General features: G+C 38.8%; 1 protein-coding gene across 4 annotated transcripts in view; it reads left to right on the forward strand.

Annotated features, from left to right (window-relative positions):
* The window catches only part of elmo1 (engulfment and cell motility 1 (ced-12 homolog, C. elegans)), a 106,308-nt gene that overhangs the window by 22,929 nt on the left and 72,488 nt on the right, over positions 1 to 10,891 (forward strand). For 3 of the 4 annotated variants that reach the window (XM_053491356.1, XM_053491359.1, XM_053491357.1), the window contains exon 2: positions 8,318 to 8,502. The gene's annotated coding sequence lies outside the window, so the exon portion shown is untranslated. The remainder of the gene's footprint in view (positions 1 to 8,317; positions 8,503 to 10,891) is intronic. The other variant, XM_053491358.1, reaches the window with a different exon arrangement.

The raw sequence follows: 10,891 nt of genomic DNA on the forward strand, positions 1-10,891 counted from the left end.
TTTTGAAGACGAGTACTGCTATAAAGTAGTGTGGGACTTTATTTTATTTATTTATTTTTTTTAAGGAACTGGTGCTCTGAGGTTAAACTGAGATTTCTGATATGCTGGTTACCTAATAATCAGTTTATTTTCAGCATAAGGTATGTTTCATAACTCACGTATCCAGGCCACTTAGTGCTTTTTATAACGTTGAATATTTCTGAAAGAGCTGTTTAGAGTTTTTTTTATTTTTTGTAACCATACCCAAAAAAAACCTGCCCACTCCAGCCCGCTGAGTGCAGCAATGCCTTCACTTTGTGCATTGGTAGCTGTTTCGATATTATTTCATGTTTTTTCTTTTTCTTTTTTTTTTTTTGCTTGTTTTTTGCTTTCCAAGCTGCTGAATAAAGGTGTTTTTTCTTTTTTTACCCTTCTCTGGAGATCTTAACATTACCCTCCTCCACCATTACTGGTCTGTTTTTATAGGAGGACAGTGAAGATCAAGGGGAGGGTCCTCTTTGTCTTCCTGGATGAAGAACAACAGCTCATTCATATAATTTAACCACTTAGATTTTGTCCTTATTTCACAGCCGTAATCAGAAACACTGACGTAACCTCTCTATCGATCTCCGTCATGTTCTTGACTTGTGCCGTTTAATCCAAAGTTGATGTTAGGCATCAAAGAAATCGCCAATGTCGTCATGTGGCTTCATCCTAGGAGAATGCTGAACCCTACGATACTTGAAACAAACAATAGTTTAGCTTCGGCTGGCCTTGGAGGCTTCCGCTGATGGAAAGAAAGAAAGAGAGAGAGAGAGAGTGTTATAAAAAAAAAAATAATAAAAAAAAACATTCAGACCGTGCCGGATGAACCATAAGCATCCGAGCTCACATTCCTGACACAGAGCTGTTGTTCAGCTGTGAACAATTCCAGCCTCGGGCACGAGGCCTCAGCTATGTCAATTATCCATTTCAGCGAGCCAAGAGTCATGCTGGCCTTATGGGGATGTACAGGAAATCTCTACAATTTCTGTCTTCCCATCTCACCCCCTTTTTGGATAGACATAAAGAAGTGGAAAAGCCCAGTGTGAGACATCAGACAGGGACAGGGACTGGTGTAAGAGCCTCTCATGTTCATGATCATTCAGTCACCTTCTTCTTATTCGACCTCTCTTGTACATGAGGATCTTTTAATACACTTACTAAAACCTACTACTTTCTACACGTGTCCTCTAAAGACTTTTTTGTTGGTATTTTGGTCCGTCTACTTTCCATCCGGCACATCAGGTGATCCACTCTAGAGATATATCTGTTGTTTCTATGGCAGTTATTTTAGAGTTTGGGTTGCCAGATTGATGTTCGATTGCCCTTCACACAGTACACTGTAATTTGGGATAGTCAATTAGCCTAACCTGTGTGTTTTTGGAGTGAGGGAGAAAACCGGGGTAAACCCTGAGGAAACCCACCAAGCTTTGGGGAGAATGCAAACCGCTATACGACTGTGCAGTTCAAGCATCACTAGCTTTCTGTTGGTGACCTCACTCGCAAGCTTGAGTCTTCTGATCTCTATCTCCTGCCTGTAGTGTGTGTGTCTGTGTGTGTGTTGGGCTCAGCTACCGTAGGAGCGACATGATTAGTCTGTTGCCTACTGTGCGTCTGAGCCTGCTAGCAGAAGGTCGCGCTTTGACGGGTCATATTCACAGTGGAAGGAACGTTTAGCACTCCTGACCCTTTGTGTTGCTTAGCCTTTGATCTTAAACAGATCAAACATTTGAGAATAATGGGGCTAGACATGGCTGACTGAACATTGCCGCACATCTTGTTTGAGAATTTGCATTTAGAGAAAATTGCATTTTTATTTATTTTTTTTTAATACCAAATTAACAACAGGTGACACAACCTGTGGTATAAGGAAAAAATAAATTACATACGGTGATAAATAGCTTATTAAAAGTGGTACAACAAACATGTCCATGTCCTAGTATGCCGGCCACTTTTTTAGGTACACCAGTTCAACTGCTCGTTAATACAAATCTTCTATACGTATAATAAAACTGTAAAGTTGGTGTGTCTGTACATCGAAGATATTTGAAAAAAAATTATTTGGAGGATGTAATATGAGTAACCGAACACATCATATGGTTTTGGCAATTTGTTTGTTTGTGCACGCATCATGTAAAAACTACTGAAAAAATTTATTGATTTTTAAAAAAATAATTCCTCTAGACCTCCAGCTGCAAGAGGTTACAGCATCAGCTGGGAGTTAAACTCGCGATCTCCAGATGATAGGGCGAGCACTTTATTACTGCGCCACTCAGAGGCCCTACATCACAATCAGCCTACAAGAAGAAATATACTATTTTTGACATTTAATTGAAAAACGAAAAATGATGTTTGCAGATGACATTGTGCTTTGTAGCGAGAGCAGGGAACAGGTGGAGGAAAATTTGGGGAGGTGGAGGTATGCTCTGGAAAGCAGAGGAATGAAGGTTAGCCGCAGTAAGACGGAGTACATGTGTGTGAATGAGAGGGACCCAAAAGGAACGCTGAGGATACAGGAAGCAGAGGTAAAGAAGGTGCAGGACTTTAACTAGTTAGGGTCAACGGTCCAAAGCAACGGAGAGTGTTCAAAGGAGGTGAAGAGGCGGGTACAGGCAGGTTGGAATGGGTGGAGAAAAGTGTCAGGTGTGTTGTGTGATAAAAGAGTATCAGCGAGAATGAAAGGAAAGGTGTACAGGACAGTGGTGAGATCAGCGATGCTCTACGGCTTAGAGACAGTGGCGCTGAAGAAAAGATAGGAGGCAGAGTTGGAGGTAGCAGAGCTGAAGATGTTGAGGTTCTCTTTGGGAGTGACAAGGATGGATAGGATCGAGAATGAGTTTATCAGAGGGACAACCCATGTTAGATGTTTTTGAGATAAAGTCAGAGAGGCCAGATTGAGGTGGTTTGGACATGTTCAGAGGAGAGATTGTGAATATATCGGTAGAAGGATGCTGAGGTTTGAACTGCCAGGCAGGAGGTCTAGAGAAAGACCAAAGAGAAGATTTATGGATGCAGTGAGAGAGGACATGAAGTTAGTTGGTGTGGGAGAAGAGGATGCAGGGATAGGGTTAGATGGAGGCAGATGATTCGCTGTGGCGACCCCTGAAAGGGAACAGCCGAAAGATAAAAAGAAGAAATGAAAAACGCTCTTATATAATAAAAAAATTTACTTTAAAAAAAAAATTTTTTTTTAGAATAAAATAATAGAATGGTCTAAAAATGAGATTTTCCAGTGAGCGGTTTGTTTGTGGATGATAATGCTTTGTTACTTTGTTGCTTTAAGCTGATTGAAGGGCAGCCGTAAACTCAAATAACAAACAACAGGCAAACGAGGCTACTCGTTACAACTGAGGTAAGCTGAAGAGAATCTTTAAACGCATGGCACATCAGACCATAAATGAGCTCACCAAAATTTGACAACACAAGATTGGATAAATGTTGCCTGGTCTGATTGGTCTCGATTTTTGCTGACGTTTAGTTAATGGAGCCAGAATTTGGCCAAATAACTTGAAAGCATGTACGGTATTCATTCTACATTGTGTCAGCAGTTCAGGCTGCTGCTGGTGATATAAAGATAAAGATTTTCTTGACCTGAAACATCATTTACTCATCTCAATCTGGTTTCTTGAACATGACAATGAGTTCAGTGTACTTAAATGGCCTTCACAGCCACCAGATCGCATTACAGTAGATCACCATTGGGATGTGGTATAAGGGGAGATCCGCATTATGGGAATGTGCAGCCGACAAATCTGCAGCAGCTCCGTGATGCTATCATGTCAGCATGTCGTACTGTTTGTTGTACAGTACTGTAGACCCATGAAAGAGGGGTCAAATTGTGCATCTTAAACTGCTCCGCCCAAAAAAAAGTCCCATAGACTTAACAGAGACCAACTTTGACGGATTCTAGTGCAGAGCAAGTATTTTGTAGAAATATAAAATTTACCACATTTGAAAAGGCTTGCAAGCTGTGTCAGAACATACCTCGCAAGTTTTACATTGACATATAATGGTGAAGGTACTTCCTGTTAAATCAGGATGTGCTTAAAATTTAACATAACTGTGGATCCCATTGTCACAGAGAGACGGTAGTGGGATCATTCACTCAGGCAACCAATCAGTCTCTCAGGATCTTCATGAATCTGTTAAGCCACGCCCTAGCAACCACTTTAGAGCACTGTAGCAACTGATCCCGTAGACGGTCATTATAAAAGGCCATGGTAAGCACCACTCACATTTTCTTCAGTCTGTATAAGTATAATTTCATTATAGTATCATAGGCAAGACTTCTAGCAGTTTCTTCTAGAGAGTCTATGTTTTGTTAGAAATGTGATAAAGACCTAGCTTTTTTTCCCACAGAAACAGGCTGTTTGACTGATTCGAATGTTAGAATTTTTTCCTCTTAGCCCATTAGCAGACCTCTTTTACTCACCACTAACTGCTTTCAACAAAACCTCTAAAGACGGTATTTTGTCAGTTCAGTCCACCGACTGTATTCTAACCCGAAAAAAGCTTATTGTGACATGCAAGTGACTATAGCCGTCATTATTTTTTGAAGCTTGTGGCCAGGAAGCTTGTGGCTGAGATGCTCCACGGGCCACAAGTGCCTGAGGCTGAGACTAATTGGCTCACTGCTTAGTTTCGTAGCATGTGGCTTAATTACGGGACACAGCCAAGCAAACGAAGCTACTGTTACTCATGCCACTGTTGTTTAGATGTTTAGATAATGTCTTGGCCATTAGAATGGTTTGTTGTTGAGAAATATCTAAAACAGAAGTTAAACATGTATATGCATACTATGTGTATAAAGGTGCTTACTTGCTCGTTCACTTTGATTTCTCTGGTTGTCTTGTGTACAATGGATATCGATTCAGAAGCTAATTCAGACAAATCAGCACTGATAAGGGCCCAGTGGTGCCAGATGCTCGATCAGATTAAGGGCTGATAAAGCACGGCCAAGTAAGAGTGTACTGCAGCAACATTACATAAGACTGGTGTTTTGGAGGATTTTGTATAGATTACTGGGGATAAACGGATCGCAGCGGTCAGATGTTTAGACTTCTTCCATCGCTGTTTGGAAGTTTTACTTATTAAATGTTAAGGCTTAAAAGAAGGAAGGCCAGAATTCAAAAGTTTTCCAGAATTCGACAAATGAATAAATAAATAATGCAGGTTATTTGGTATTTGAGGTTAATGTGGAGGGGAAAAAAAATCTACCAAAGCCTTTTTTCTTCAGTCTCTGACTTGCAGCAGTAATGGTTCAGAAATGCCCCATGCTGTGTGTGAATCATTCACACCTTCAACTGCAGACTTGTTGTTTAATACAGAGCTGCTGGGGAGTTTTTAGAAAAGTATTGATGCGAAGGTCACATTTTTAAATTTAGCTGCATTCATTTTTTTTCTTCTACAAGTTAAAAAAAAAAAACAATGTTGGTTACAGCATCGCACACATCTGTCTGACCTCTGATTCACCACATCGCTCACTCGAGGCACGTTTCTACCAGGTTTCCAGCTCATTGTGACCTACAAAAGTGTTCCACACCCGTTCTGAATGAGAAGCCTTTTGTTTGTTTTTTTCCCCAGGAGTAAATTTATCATTAATGGTTTTTTGAGCGCAACGGTAAACATCTTGATGACGAGGCTGATCGCCCTGACTAATAGAATACTGGGAAAGATCATTGAGATTTGAAATAGAGTAGTTGATGTTTCTTATCCTTGGATGCTCCACATTTATAGTGACTGGCTACATGCTTTACAATATTCTGATTAATTTTTTAAACTTTTGTGTGGTGGTTTCTTTAAACTTGTACTGTAGTAATTATTTATTGTTGGGATTAAACACGACTAAAATGTAGATAAAGATGAGTATTATCACCATAAAGATGGACTTGTACTGTATGTTACATTTCCGGATGTTATCACTCAGTGGAATAATATAAAGTGAAAATTTATCCAGAATGATCCTCGTTTACACCAAATTCAAGGACTGCAACCAATTAAATAACCTCATGATCCTGATGTCAACTGTAAGAGTCCTGTGTTGAAACTAAGAAGTCCAATACTACCCCCTTAAAGCACCCAATAAAGATCTTGTTGTCTAATCATCCACCAAGATTAGAATAGTGCAGTCACTGGAATCAAGAGATCATTTGTTATTTTTACCAGGATGTTCTTTGTACCATTATAATGTTTGCATTCAGATTATGTTGTGTAAGTTTTATGCCTTTGCCACTATGAGGTAATTTCTTTATTGGATTCATATGGAACTAGACTTTCTTCACGTGGAATTTAATTGCACTCTCATAAGCACTTTTTAATAAAAAAATAATAAGGGTGTTTTCCATTTAAATTTCAAAATATCACATCTTCTTTTCTCCTGGGCAGATTGCGATGAAACAAAGTCTATATGTTACCTCAAGCTCGGCCAAATACAGCAGTGAAAAACCCTATTAAAATTCGTTCAGTATTTGTTGCGTGATGCGTGCACAAACAGACAAAAATCTTGATTTTTCAGACATCTTGATGTGTTCTATTAATAATCTTAATTTTTTGCAAATATCTTCAATGTACAGACAATCATTATAAGAAGCAGATGACCTGACTCTGAGATGTTGGAATGAAACAGCTTCAAGATCACTGCAAGGTCCAATGCCTGGAAAAAAGTAGTATTTTCTTTAATCCCCTAGTTCCTGTTTGTTTTGCTCAGGAACTCAAGTCAAACGAACTGGTTTCATTTTGACATTAATCCAAACACGTTTAAACAAGCAATATTTTACCTCGATTATTATTAGTATTATTAGTATTATTGAGGCATATTTTTCTGTTTTTCTAATGAGAAAAACTGTAAAGTTGGTGGGTCTGTACATTGAAGATAAATGAAAAAAGGGGAAACGTAAGATGAGTCATAGAACACTGTCTTTTTGTTTGTGCATGCATCACATGAAAACTTCTAAACGAATTTTAATGGGGTTTTCACAGGTGTATTTAGCCAAGCTTGAGGTAACATATAGGCTTTGTTTCATCGCAATCGGTCCACAGTAAGAGGAGATATGCTACTTTAAAATTGAAATTAGAAATGTCCTTATATCCTAAAAAAAAAAATCGTTTTTCACAAAATTCAACTCAGATGGCGCCGTACATGTAAAAAAAATAAATAAATTATACGCGCTTATGAGTGTGCAATTAAATTCCACGCAAACTAAAAAAAGAATAAACTTATTGGAGGTTTTGAATGTTAGTTCCAATTGATCTTAAATTAGTTGTCCAGCCCTATATTAAATTATATTTTAGGGGTATAAGGGGCAGACGAATTATAACAAAAGGGACAAGCAGGGTTAAGTGTTCTGTTTGCTCAAAGTGTTCATTTGTTCATTCCGGGTCTTTTGGATGAAACTCAATGATCTTTATCGATAGCCCTGGATATGAAGCAGCTTGCTCCACTTGCCTGGCATCCACTAGAAAACAAACCACCACCAGGAGACCAGTATCTGTTCCCAGACTTATTTGAATCCAGTCCCTGAAGCATCGTCATCTTCCTCCACTTTAACCATGGCTGTAGCTCATGTGCTTAACACCTACCTCTTGAGCGCGGAAGAGAGCAGAGAGCCGCTCCTGCTGTTTGCTGAGTAATAAAGAGAGTATTCAGTCTTTTAAAGGTCGTGAATAAGGTAGAGGATGTGGGAAATTAAAGAAGCTAGCTTAGCATGCTGTAATCAGCAGCTCTTGTTCACAGTCTCTCTCTCTCTCTCTCTCTCTCTCTCTCTCTCTCGATCTCTCTTTGCGACTGTTCCTATTAGCACACTGTAACCGATGTTTGTGATATTCTGGCGTGAAATGCTTTTAGTTCTCCTATTCAGCCGAGCCATTCTGAGCTGTCATAAAGCCTCCTAGATGCCTTCAGTTAAAGAAGCTCATTTCATTAAAATCATGATTTACGATTTTGTGTTTTTAAACATTATTAAACGTTTCAGTCTTGCACATTCATCAGGCTTGTAGTCAACTTGTCATGTAGAAACCAGACTTGATTCCTAGAAATTATTACTGTTTTTTAAATTTTTTTTTTAGTTTTTGTTTCATCGCACTGACGGGAGTTTTTTTTTTTTTTTTTCAGTTACATGTGCACTGAAGCGAGTGGCTTACGACCGAGTCAATTTCCTCTCGATTACTTCAGTCGTGTCTTAACTTTGAATTTTGGCGCTTTGTTGTTTCAAGGGTGCCACCAGGCCGCTTCCTCTTCCTCCGAAGAACGCCTACTTCCTCCTTCTGTTCACCTCTCCTTCTCTTTCTTTCTGTGCAGCATAGACGAGCGAGGAAAGTAAAGTTTCATGCTTGGAGGCTGTCTGCTATGGGACTGGAGTAGCTCGTGCTGCCTCGGTGTTGATGTATTTCTGAGCAGAAGCTGCATTCTGTGCTTCCTGGCACTAATCGGCTTAAAGAAGAAGAAGAAGAAGGGAGCGAGCAGCCTGGCGTGAAGGTTTCCGGGTGAGTGTTGGTTTTTTTTTTTCACCGTCTTCTTCTTTCTTTCTTTAGCTCACAGGGTGTTGCCTCAGCCAAATCAGACACTTCTGATGTCCTTCATATCCGGCTGTAGTCCACCTGTTCTGTGCTGCATCATGTTGGACGACTTCTTGCTGCTGTGTTTTCTTTTTAAATCAATTTTAAAACCCTCAAATTTACTCTTTTGCTTTATTTCTAGTAACAAGCACCTGTTTTTTTTTTTTTTTTTTAGTCAAAATTTTTTTTAACCTGTGTGCACCTGCTTTTCATTTCAAGCGTCCACACTTTAATTCGAGAGTTTCCACAAGAAGTTTACGACTGCCTGTAAATCCCGTATTTTTTACATTTATTTATTTTTGAACACTCGAGCACATCTCACAATTCTGCACACGCATCTGTGCCTCTGAATCAGTCCGACGTGGTTTCTTTTTGAAATTTATGCCAACATAAGCATCTGTACTTCTCCTGGATAGATTAAATGGAGATTAATGCAGCAGCTCCAGTAGGAGATAAGAGTTATAGCAGTCTGAAGTGTAAAGTGCTGTTCTGGTGTGAGACGGAGAGTCTTGACGGAGTCATCTGACAGGATATCCTGGTTGCTACATGACAGAGCTAGAGCATGTCTATGAAACAGAGACGCCTGTCGAGGCCAAGCACTAAAACCTTTCATCCTTCTGTTCTTCTGCTTTAACAGGGAATTTTTCTTTCTATGAACATATTAAATATTTACATGCTGTTTTTCCCCTAGATTTAAAGGATTCCTTTTAAAATCAATGAAAGAGGTCTCGGTTTCAGTGTTTTTTTTCTTTTTCTTTTTCCTTAACACACATGCAACCTTCTTCTTAGTTTTATTTGCTTTGTAAATGAAACTCATCCACAATGCCATTATAAACTTACTGAAGCCTCTTCCTTCTCCTTTGATCTGTAAATAAAAGTTGTGCGGTAGCTAGAACTATCACACGACTAACACAGTAACAACTCCATAAAGAAGTGGGCGAGTCTAATAATGTCTCTCTGGTAAGTCAGGATTAAACATGACTCGGTGCGCTGTTAAATGACAACAGACGTGAAACCGGGTTCGTGTCAACACCCTGAAGTCACTACATTTCCTATAAAAGCATGTGAAGTGTTTCATTCTGTTTATTGACGAATACCATGTCAAACTTTTACTGTTTTATTTTTACATTTGATTGTGTAATGTGTTTGAGAACAATTCCAAGTACTCGAAGCATTATAGCGGCTCTGAAAAGTCGTTGTCACCACGTCATCGTTTCTCCCTCTAGAAGTAAAAAGCCAATAAATGCTGGTCATGTTACTGAGAAGCTGGGCAGCTGGAAGTCAACACCACTGCGCTGTAAAGCTGCATCTATTTATATTTAATGAATTTGTTTAAGAGATGAGGTCTTATCAAGGAAAGTATTTCTAGAGGGATTGTATTATTTAAGTGTTGAAAGACAGACACTGAGAAGCCTCTAATGGGACATGAATGAAAAAATACATAGAAGAGAAAGAAAAGATTATGGATTAGGGGGAAAACAAGAAGTCCTTTTATTGCGACATCTCGTAAAACCTCTGAGTGACTCATATATATACTTTTAGGTCTTTTAATCTTTCCTCAAAAAACAGTTTAAGCTTCTCTGTCTAAGTTTCTAATTAATAATAGACTAGACCAATTTCTTATAATCTATCTTGTAAGCAGCACGCTTATAGTTTTCCAGTTGTTCTTTTAATTATTGTTTTAATAATCGTGATTTTTATTAATGTATCTTAATTATATTTAAATGTTCTTTAGACTGACAGAGATTTTTTTAATTAACAAAGCGATTTATGTCTTGCCTTTGCGCTCTAGGAGTCTAACAGAAAAGACCAAATTCTTTTAACGAACATAACACAGAAAGTGGGATTTCCTAACCGCATGCAAGATTTTTAACAGAAGCTGACTAGCAATTTTACATTTATTTATTTATTTATTTATTTATTATTATTATTATTATTATTTTTACTAGTAGTAGTATTAGTATTTTATCAAACAATCGTAATTATCAATAAATAACACACACATAGTTTTGTCTTTTCATAATTACAGGTAGTCCCCTACTTACGAACGAGTTCCGTCCGTAACCACGCCAAGTGAAATGTAAAATGAAACATTTTTGTCTCTATGAGGAGAATCCTGGACGCCAATTTGTCTCTGAGTTTTAGAAATTTGGATTATTCACCATCGTGACAGCTTTAGAGTAGGGCACTGATGGCTCAGTGGTAGGTGTTTTGCCTGCCATGCAGAAGGCCTGGGTTTGATTCCCAGCCAGTGCCCAAACCCCATCCACTGGATGCAATGCCGGTCCCAAGCCTGAATAAAATGGTAGGGTTGCGT

Source organism: Clarias gariepinus, chromosome 3 (genome assembly GCF_024256425.1).
Source record: "Clarias gariepinus isolate MV-2021 ecotype Netherlands chromosome 3, CGAR_prim_01v2, whole genome shotgun sequence".
In the NCBI taxonomy this organism is placed as follows: domain Eukaryota; kingdom Metazoa; phylum Chordata; class Actinopteri; order Siluriformes; family Clariidae; genus Clarias; species Clarias gariepinus.